Below are 10,952 nucleotides of genomic sequence, written 5' to 3'. Positions count from 1 at the left end.
AGATTTGCAAATTATAAATAAATATAGGCTCATGGATTCCTATATGTGTATGGGTTCATAGGGTAAAAGGAAAGTATAAATACTTCAACATCCACTTTAACAATAAATCTAATTCGATAACAACAATAATAATAAATGGATAACCTTGTTAGTAATAAGGGTTTTTACGTTCTTCACGTTAATCCACAAAACTCTATAACATCTTCGTACTGAACAGTTGTTCAATGGATGTTTATTAAAAATCTTTTATAGCCTTTTGTGAGAACTGAAAATATTTATATTTTCGACGTTTAGAGTCTCTTGTTTACAGTGACGTACACACTGGTAATTTCTCCCAAAGTAGGGAGGCTAAGATAGAATAGATAAAATAATGGACCGGGGAGGCACCACCATCGGACAGAGTGTAGTAGGGCGACCCGACGAGGAGGACGGGGTGGAGATACTACCACGTGACGAAGTGCCCCCCCCCCAGAAGTCGTGGAGGTGGACGTGCCACGAACAGAGACCGTGGACCGAGAGACACCAGGGACGAGGGACGGTCAACAAAAGACCAAGTCTTACCCAGTGTCCCACACTCCAAGTCGCACTGACAGAGAAGGAGTCCTAGAAGGCGTTGGGGGACCGGTCACCTCAGGACACAGGTTGGACACGTTCAATTTGTTTACAACCAGAACTGAACGAATTCTGTTTCTCCAATTGAGTATATAGATCTCTTTATTCTTTTATGTCGCACGAATTCCATACAAAGGTCCTGTCCCAGTTTTTTATATGAGCAGTACAGTATCCTGACACACGTCAGTTTCAATTATCGTCTCTTTATCACCATAAATAGGTCAGTTGGTAAATACCAAACAAAAACGCTATAATAAAGAAGGCTAAACACAGATGTAAGGTACACTACACTGTACAGTTAAACAGCCATCTGTTGTATAATCTGCACACGTACATACAAGGGAATGTAATAAATGTAGGTGTGTAAAACAAGTCTTAAATACTCTGACTGCGTTTGCACAAAACGTATTCACGTTAGTTTATTCATCGTTCAAGCGAAACCTATTTTTGTATTACCATTACATTTCCTGGAGACCTACGTGACCTATTGACGAAAAACAAATGTTGGGCTCTTTGTACTGGAATTATGTCTTGACGGTTTGACTTATACCAGTTGACCCTAGCAGAAGTACATAACACGAGAATGGTAAATGGAGTTTTATAAAGAGGGAAAAACCCGCAACTATTTCCTTTGGCAAATCCTTGCCAAACGATTTTCCTTTAACGAATTCCCTACCGAGTTCGGATTTGTATGTAAAGTCAGTAGTTTGGATTGATGGAACTGTAATTGTGAAATGTTGAAAGTTAAACATATGTTACCTTACGCGTTTCACCATCGTGTTATGGGTTTTTACCAAAAGGTTTAATGCCATTTGAACGATTGATAAAGGACTATTTATTGTCAATTTACAGGGTGTCAGGGGAGACGTCTCATTCGGTACAGAGTAAATCCGATTTATGAGTCACAAATTTTACATAAATAACTTACATACAAACATTTTATTATTGTCAGTTGCAACAGTATTGGATGTTAAAACCGTTTAATGAAAGTTGAAAACATTGACACGTCGATTTTTATCCACTGTCATTGTTCCATCTTTCCTACACACAATCACAGAGTGTTTATATGAGACGGTTTGGATATTCCGACACTACGAAACCACATAGTTTCCTAGTTATAGGTGATTATTAATACACTTCGTTAGATACAAGTACGGCTAATATTTAATGACATCTATAGAACGTACTTATACAAAAAGATCCTTCCCAATGTGTCATCTTAGTCTTTGTAAAAAATATCTGTCCCTGTTTTATGTTTATTCAGAAAACTAGGACTAGTAAGTGGCTAGTAATAACTTCAGGGTGCTATAGGTTACACATGGTAAGCTGTTAATTTATGTCGACTGTGAATGATTCTGATTTAACCGTACAATTTTTCATGTGTGTAAGTTGACGATCGACCTGAGGCATACTTTAATCGTTTAGGCACCATGCTGACACAGTCAAGGCAACCACAGCTCGAACCAACAGCACTCTCATTGTATCTCATTTTTCACATGTATGTTCTGCTTCCGAAGTAAGATCCACCCATTCGTTAAAACTCCTAAGAAGGCGAGCTCTTTGTGAAGCGAACAATAGTATGGAGACCTCACGAAGGAATGTAGTGCTTCGTAACGAATAGACTCACGACGAACTGTTTTACAGGTGTCTTTTACAGAAGACACCTTCGGCATTATGTACAAGACTGTCGTCCCTATTCAGTAAAAACATCTGGTGGGCCGTTCTCATTGACCCTACTGGATGGACGGACTGGTCTGAACGTGTTTGAATAGAGAAACGGGAGTAACCGTACACGCGCATGCGTCGCACTACCTTCTCTCCCACATATTCCTATCTACCGTCTATAGTCTCTCGACACTATACGTTCTAATATCCTATAGCTCGACCAAACCGTTTCGACTGCATGTACCAATTTTCCACATCTGTCACATCATGTATTCGTTCTCAACCTTGTGTTGGTACCTACTTCCTTCAGGAGGCAAATAAATTACACACCAATTTAATTTATCACAGGAACCGACACTTTCAATTCTAATTTCATCAAAATTTTTACTTTCTTTTCTCTTATAATTTATTTGGAAACGTTATTATACGATATTAAACTTCAACTAAGTTCACATTATAACCAATTACTTCTATGTTTATGTAGTAATTCTTATTTACATAATGTTTTTTATATTTTGGTTTTTAAGTTTAACTAGGACGGGTTATATACCGGTTTGTCAGGTCCCGGCAGCACGTCAAGAAGCCACAGTCGAACCACACGGCCCGGAAATGTTGTCATTCTTTCACCATGTATGCGGCTTCTGTTGCCACGAAGTTAGGGAACTACCTTCGGTTACAACACCAGAAGAGAGGGCCGGGGACTGTGGGTTCGGGGGGAGGAAGCGAAGAGTAGTTTGGAGAAACTCGACAGGTAAGAGTTCGCCGCCGAAAAACCGGACGGGGAATTCCCCGTTACGGTGGGTCTAGAAGACCAGTGTTTTATTTTAGGAAGACTGTCTTTCCCTCGTACAGAAAAAAACATTCTGGGTGGACCGTACTAATTGGTGCCCTCAAGTGTTTGTTTCTGGTCTGTCTGTCTCTTTCATTCCTGAACAGACATGTGGTTACTATATGGTTATACCTTTTTCACACAAAAATGCAAAGCAACAGCAGGCTTATTTTACATTTGATAAATCACAAAATAAAACTCCTATGTGATTTGGTTTACACACAGAAAGGGTCTTACATTGTAGCGTTGGGCAGTAGGTTGATTACATCAAAATGATTTGGCTCATGTCCATATATTGTACGAGAGGTTGATATCATTAATATTGTGGTCTACCTAAAGCAATCCCTGACCATAGGGGTAAACTTTGAAGCAACTCATGCAACAACGTCATGCAGCATATTTAAACTTTATACTCAAGAACTGCATTTAGATACGACACTGTCCCATAATGAACATACGGGGAATAAACTTAGGTTTTTTAATCAAAGTTAAATTCATTTAACGTTACAGCACAACATGTTAATATTTATCAAACTATTCCTTACACATAAAGTATGGAGTCAATTATATAGGCAAGACAACAAAACACCTAGACTTCATAGATCAACCTCAATTAAATCCCAATAACAAAAAAATATCTGTACCTAACACCTATTGCATCATGTGATGCTGCATTTGTGGGATGTATTTTGAAACTTGAGTTTAAGCTTAACTTGGTGTACTGTATGTATATAGTAATATTTCTTCTTCAACCCACAGCTGTCAGGACAGGGTCCGTGAGGGACACAGTACTTGGTCCTAGACGCAAAAAGAAAAAGTCAGGTATATTAACAGTATTAAGTATTTTGACTGATTATAAACATTTGCATGAGTCGAATTGATTGGTATTCTAATAAATCTATCGACATGTACTTTAGCAAAGTGATTGATACTTCTTTAGTGAGTTAACAATGCTATATTGTGACTAATAACTATAACTATAACAAAAATCCAAAGGGCTTTAATTGTCTAATTCGACTAAAATACATACAGTCATAGTTGATAAGGTGGTGATGAGAATGCTAGGCAGTAAAGGAAGCAGCAGTGCAGTATTGTCTTTGGTCATCTCAGGCTCAGCAGTGGTATGGCCATTCAAACAAGCATCCCATGTTAGGACTGAGAGCAGCTTGGTTCCATTTCAATGATGTATACAGTAACTTTTGACCAGTAATAACAGTGTGGTCACTTTTCATCGTGCAAGTCTGGTTGCTACTTAAGTGTTCATAGTTGTATTTATTTTTATTTCTAATATGACTAATACTGTATGTGGAACCTGCTTTGATGTTCACAGATTGCTCCTACCACACTCGCCTAGAAACTTTCCCCATCAGGAGTGTAATAAAAGAAAGAATGAGAAAGGTTAGACGGGAATAAAAGTAATGCATAGGGTGTGCTTTATGATTTACAAACTTCCAACACAATTGTTTGCTAAATAGCTAATATGCGTTTGGTCTTTCCGAAATTAGAGATTTGTTTTCTTCTCTTGATAGGGAAAAGCAGAAATGTTGGTGGAGTGGGAGCCCTGTCCTGTATGGTATATATCTTCCAGTTACTTGGCTTCATGTCATCTGATGTAGTCCCATGTTGGAGAACAAACACATGATATTTAACAAATGCAAAACATCCAAATCTACCACCAGTCCTCTTATATATTTCACTGCTGTTATTCTGAAGCAGCTGAAGTAGTGTAGGAACAAATGATTGTTTAACTTCATTGTTGTTAATGTATGTATTTTTGTTTGTTTTTATTGTTTGTTTGAAAATGTGTTTTAATTTCTACTTTCACTTTTTCTAAATGGTGGTGGTCGTTAATAAATGGAAAATGAAACATTTATTTATATAAATTGAGTTATAAGATGATGTGTGCTTCACACATGGTTTCTGCTTTTTGGAAAGACAAAACAAGGACCTGTAACCAACATTATTCCATTCTGTTTTCAGTGGCAAGGAGTGGGCTCATTCCTGGCAGTTGAAGAATTCTCTGGAATAATGCAAACAAATTAAATCTATTATTTGAACTCCACTTTTGTTTTTGTACGTTTATTCTCTTGTTTATATGCTCCATTTGAGTCATATTTAATATTTTTCTATTAGAAATAAGATGAAAACCACCAACAAAATGCATTTGACTTTTCAGGAAAATACAGTTGAAATATTACATGATTTCAGTGATAGGAACACCATAAAGCATTACATTAAGCATATTCATGTGTGAAATCTGTTACTTTGCCATCCACTGCCTTATCTAATTTGTATAACTTTCGAAGTATAACGCTTTGGAGGTAGGCTTGCATATAATTCAATTACAGGCCTTTAAGATGATCCTGATGTGGATCACTGTGGGTTTGCTACTACATTTGAAGGCTTTTGGGGACATATTAAAATGCTTGAGAAATTAAAATGGTAGTGATTACTTTGAATTTTCTTTTTCACTTATCGAAACCCACAACTTGAGTATCAGGATGGTCTTTATCTGAAAAGTTATCCACACCTCATCACCACGTTGTCACGCCGACACTTTGTCACTTCACAGATACGGTACCCGAACTGAGATCGCCACCCGGATCTCAGGGCAAAAGTACAAATTGGTATTGTATATTTGTTTTAAACACACGTGCACAGCCCCACCTAGTGTCAGCAGGAAATAATACAAATAATAATTCCCAAAATATGCAAAAAAAATACAAAATATATTTTAAGATCATGTTTAGTCATCTGATTTGTCTGTACATTACTGTTTTAGTCTGCTTTCTTCTAATTAGTGTCCACAGTGTGCCTATTGAGCCGTGTTGAGCGATGTGGGGCAAGCCCATCTCTGCTGTTAAAATGAATGTGTACTGTAAAAACTACACTGCGCATGCTCAGAGTATTTTTCTATTCAATGTGTGCGGCAACAAAATAATCACAGTGGGGCACTGCGCTGCCATACCCACCAAACGTCATCTCATAATTCAGAGAGCTGATTGGCTGTAAGTATGTGTGCCGCGAAAAGTTTAGATGTGAAGAGGAGACGAGAGAGCAGCTTATAGCGATTCAAATCAGAAAAGTGGAAAGAAAATGAATGAAGTTGACCATATACTTCAGCTTTGGTAAGTTCATTTGATGTCATATCTTTTGTTGATCTTCTGTGTTTTGCCTATAGGCTATTGCTCTGCTGTGCTGGATCGATTGATATTGTGACCTCTCTCTCTCTATCGGAACCATGGATAGCCTACAACTATTTGTTTACATGTTTAAAAAAGCACCAGAAGCTTATATACACATTTAAGTTGTTCGTGCCCCACCACTTTTGTACACATAAAAATGCCACTGCACACAAAGTAACTACACAGTGAAGCCAGAAATATGATTCTAGTGACTTTCAAAACCTCCAGCAGATTCACAGAGAAACCCAGAGTCTGACAGAAGCTGCCCAGGGCTTGTTAGTTCTGACTGCTAACTTTACATTAATGTAAAAAGGTCCATAAACATTCCAGAGGCAAGGACCAGAAGAAAATCCATAGCACTGAGTAGAGCCAATGAACAGTGTATAAATCCTTGGCGCCTACACACATACACCATAGGCAATTTAGTCTGTCACAGAAGAAATTTGATTCAATTACCTGAAACAGTTCACAGCTTTCAGCCATAAAATGAATGGATTCTGCCCTCGATCCGACGAGCAGGAAAAAAAACATGTCTAATCTCTTTATATTTTATATTTTAAGGTGTATTATGATCAGTTTTTAAAGCAACTGTGAAAACAAATCCAGCCTTATAGCATTCCTCACAGACATCTTTGTTGGTCTCGCTGCGTCTCCCAAGTCCCGGCAGTGAGTTGAGAGATGACATTATCTACTGGTTTTCTGACATCTCTAAAAAAAGATCAAAGTTTTAAATGATTTTCCTTTTTTATGCCAGGCAGCTGAAGGCAAGTGAAAAAGAAACCCACATGGCTCTGTGAGAGAATGATGAGATCAAATATGTACTGTTGAAAAAAAAATGACACAGCAGAATCAGCGTCTATTCCTGGCTCATATTGACAAGTAATAATAACTGTTCGAGTCCCACTGCAGTCAGCATGTCGTTGTGTCCCTGGGCAAGACACTTCACCCCAAATTGCTCCTGTGGGGATTGTCCACAGTACTGAATGTATGTAAGTCGCTTTGGATAAAAGCGTCTAACAAATTACATGTAATGTAATGTAATGTAACTGTACTTTCACATATGGGAGGGGGGCTATATATTGTAAAAACACACATCTTCAACCCCGAGATGTCCAGAACAAAAGTGCCAGTCTCGCAGTTTGACCAAAGTGGGACACTGATTGTAGCTGAGCTGTCAGAAGCTTAAAGAATGACAAACCTCATGTCAGATAACAGCTTCTTCTTCCCTTTTAGAATGAGACTGAACAGGGTCTCAGCAGACTGATGATATCTGAGTTGAGGTTTTATAAAGTAAAAACGTCAGTAGGGCTGTACTTCTTGGATCAGTAAATGCATAAAAAGTTAGTTTGGTCGCTTCTCTGTGACCGGTTTAAAAGTTTGCTAACCAGCTTAACCGGCATCAATCATTATGAAAGGTTTCAACAAATTAAAAAGTATTTAAGTGTACATCAGCAACCTGTGCTGATGGTGTCACAGTGACAAGCCAACTTGCATTGTAAGTAAATAATGAGTGATATGAGGATTATAATAAAACTGGATGGATTTAAAGTGTCGCTAGTCAATTCACAACACAACGTCTAAACTTGTGACGAAAAGTAATTAGCAGCTGTTGAATCAAATAAAATACCTTGCGGTCAAATTCCGTACACCGATTCGCTGTTTTTGCTTTATATCAAACCAGTTTGAACATTTATTTTACCGGCCTAACCTGAGATTTAAAAACACAAGTTATTCAAGTTTCAAAGCATAAAACGATTTTTCCCCAGTAGAATGGATAATTTTATTGGATCAGCTACTCATCAGACGCTCTTATCTGTTACACTGTTTATCTTTCATCAAATAGGGAGGGTAGTAGCATCATGCTCTCAGGTGCCACCTTTGCATTGACCGCGAACACGCCCAGGGCATATCGTTTTTAAGAGCATTGATTGCTTCCTTTGTAATAACACAAGAGCACCTATTCACAATCTATTCATGCACAATCAAGTACAATAGGAAGTACCAAAGCCAAGATCAAACAGCCCAATAGTTTACCCCAAAAAATGTGTCCTTTAAAAAAGAGAAACTTTAGTTTCATGCTAGATGTACAGTATATCTTATAGGACTTAAGTTTGCCATGAAGTAAAGAAGTGATGTGTTGTGTCAAGAACCAACTTCACCGGACAACACCAATCATGAATGTTTATGACTGTAAATATAGTTTTATGAATGAATTCATGAATTCACTCTGCAGTAATATTACTCTTTCCTTTCTCAGTTGAAGGAAAAGAGGGTAAGTGTGTTGGCATACAGCTAACATGAGCCGGGGTGAAGTTTCATCCAGGGTTGAGATTCATTTGATAACATTTTCCAGACTCGGGGTTATAATAAAATGGTTCACTGAAATTAAAAACATTGATGCTCTTTCGCTTCCTTAAGGAATTGGGAGATGACAGCGACACAAATACCTCCAGCTGCTGCAGGAAATATGATTATTTTACATCAGGATGAACGTGAAGTAACATAAAGCTTTTTAATACAGCCATAAAGCCAACAGCAGGAGCAGGTATGGCTGGATTATATATTGGTCGCCAACACATCAGACCTAAACCCAAGAGACTCATTTCTTGCTGACAGTCATGGCGGTAATATTTTTTCCTGTAAACATGATGAGTTATTTTACCTCAAACCATGATCTTTCCCTTAAACAGGCCAACTAGGTTACAATAAGCAAAAGTCTGATACAGTATCAAATATTATGTCTGCACGAACAGTTTTACTAAACAAGAAGAGGAGCATTAAGACAATCACTTGCAATCTATATATCTATTTAACATTATCATTTTCTTCATTAGCATTCGTAAATTCAAGCGTAAGGTAGAAATCTATGCAGCAGTCTCTTGATAATACCTAAAAGTGTTGACACCTCGCAAAGGAGGCTCACGTTATGAATATTCATTTAATCAAAAAAGCCATCACTGTAATCTACGGAGTAATCAAAAGTGACTCCTGCAAAAAAAAGGAAAAAGGAATAAGGTAGTGATTGAATAATCCACAGGTTCATGAGAGGTAATAGAATGAGGGACTCTCGGGCATTTAGACAGGTCCCTTTTTTTATCAGAGTACAAACTAATTACCCGTCTGTCGCTAAACACACAGGAAGATGAAAGGCAGAACGCCAACCCCTCCTTTATTTTATTCCATCACTCACCTCATCCCCCGGCACATTAAGGCACTCAACGGCCCTAACAAGCTCTCCCAGGGCATTTGTTTTGGCTTAATGGATAGAAAATGTGTGTCTAAGTGTGTGTTGCTTGCATGTTTGCTTTTTTCCTATAATGAGCAGAGAATATTACTTACCTAGATGATTTGAAAACAGCATGTTTAACAGAAATGAGTCCTGAAATTAGGGTTTTTCCATTACCCTAATACAACCTTTGATGTGCAAATACCAACCACTACTGATGCAAGACTGCCCGCATGTGCTATAATACGTTTTTCTCTTATACTAAGAGACATTTGCATTGTACATTTTATATGGATGTCCAGTCAGTGTTGATTGTAAATGTGGTAAGTAAAGCAGTAGATAACAGGGGTTAGATAAGTGGTCATCAGTTACAGCTGTTGTCTTTACAGAACAGAATTCTCACAAAAAACAGACCATAAATAAATCCCAAGGTAAATTACCACCCACCAACAAGCAGCTGGGGGTTAAACATTGTAGCAATATATTTTTCTCTACTTCATAAATACACTCAAATCCCAGGTTGGATCTGTGTTCTAGTGAAACGGGGGGTTACGTATTGTAACCCTAGTTATATAAGCACAGGCGGAGCCCTCTACTGTATGGGTACTAACTCTTAACCATACTATGCGAGCATTAATCTACTGAGATATCTATAAAGGTAGCCGGCCCCTCGGGGCGGGCCTACCTGAATGTGTGCGCAAGCCCACCGTATATAAGGCGGCCACGCCTCCTGAATGTCATCCTACACCCTCTTCAGCGAGCGGCATAGGACAGACAGGGCCCCAAGTATGGGGCTCCGCCTGTGCTTATATAACTAGGGTTACAATACGTAACCGCCCGTTATATTTTACACAGGCTCCGCCCTCTACTATGGGTACAGTGGGTGGAGCCCTGATGCATAAACGTCCTGTCGTCCAACAACATCGACCCATCATACTGCCCCTGACCGGCTTTTGGTTAACAGCCACTGCACCGCAACTTCTTCTCCTCCGGCTGTGACCATGGAGAAGTCGGGCCGCAATTTACTTGGCTGGTAGAGCACACTCTTACCTCGTGAAGAGTATGCATGGGAAATAGTGAGGAAGGCTCCAGCCCTGCATGGGGCTTACCGTGCACCATATTTCCCGGGTCCCTAAGGGGGGGAGAACGTAAGTGCATCATGTCCCCCACTCACATACGCCTCGTGTAGAGTGTGGATGGACGATAGTGGGGAGAGTCCTCCAGCCCTGTATGGGGCTTACTGCGCACCATGTTTCCCAGGTCCCTAAGGAGCATGGGAAAACATAAGTGCATTATGTCCAAGGGGGGGGTCAGATACCTACTTCCCCCTCTCACCAGTCCTGTGTTGCCCCAGCAAGCACAGACGATGAAAATAAGCCAGGCATGTCCAAAAAATAAAACCTTACGAAGGGGCCTGTCGTAGACCAAGATGCCG

At 39.1% G+C, this 10,952-nt stretch overlaps 1 long non-coding RNA gene across 2 annotated transcripts; it reads left to right on the top strand.

Moving 5' to 3' along the window:
- Nucleotides 1-3,201: 3,201 nt before the first annotated feature.
- LOC104966219 (uncharacterized) lies at nucleotides 3,202-5,539 on the top strand. Of its 2 annotated transcripts, none has more exons than XR_800646.1 (4): nucleotides 3,202-3,928; nucleotides 4,437-4,504; nucleotides 4,636-4,679; nucleotides 5,087-5,539. It is a non-coding gene; the product is annotated as an uncharacterized lncRNA (long non-coding RNA). The 2 variants fall into 2 exon arrangements; XR_800647.1 differs by lacking the exon at nucleotides 3,202-3,928 and adding an exon at nucleotides 4,098-4,341.
- Nucleotides 5,540-10,952: the final 5,413 nt, after the last annotated feature.

The sequence above is a fragment of the Notothenia coriiceps genome, unplaced genomic scaffold (assembly GCF_000735185.1).
Source record: "Notothenia coriiceps isolate Sejong01 unplaced genomic scaffold, NC01 NC01_scaffold00037246, whole genome shotgun sequence".
NCBI lineage: Eukaryota > Metazoa > Chordata > Actinopteri > Perciformes > Nototheniidae > Notothenia > Notothenia coriiceps.
This window is presented reverse-complemented; position numbering and strand designations above follow the sequence as displayed.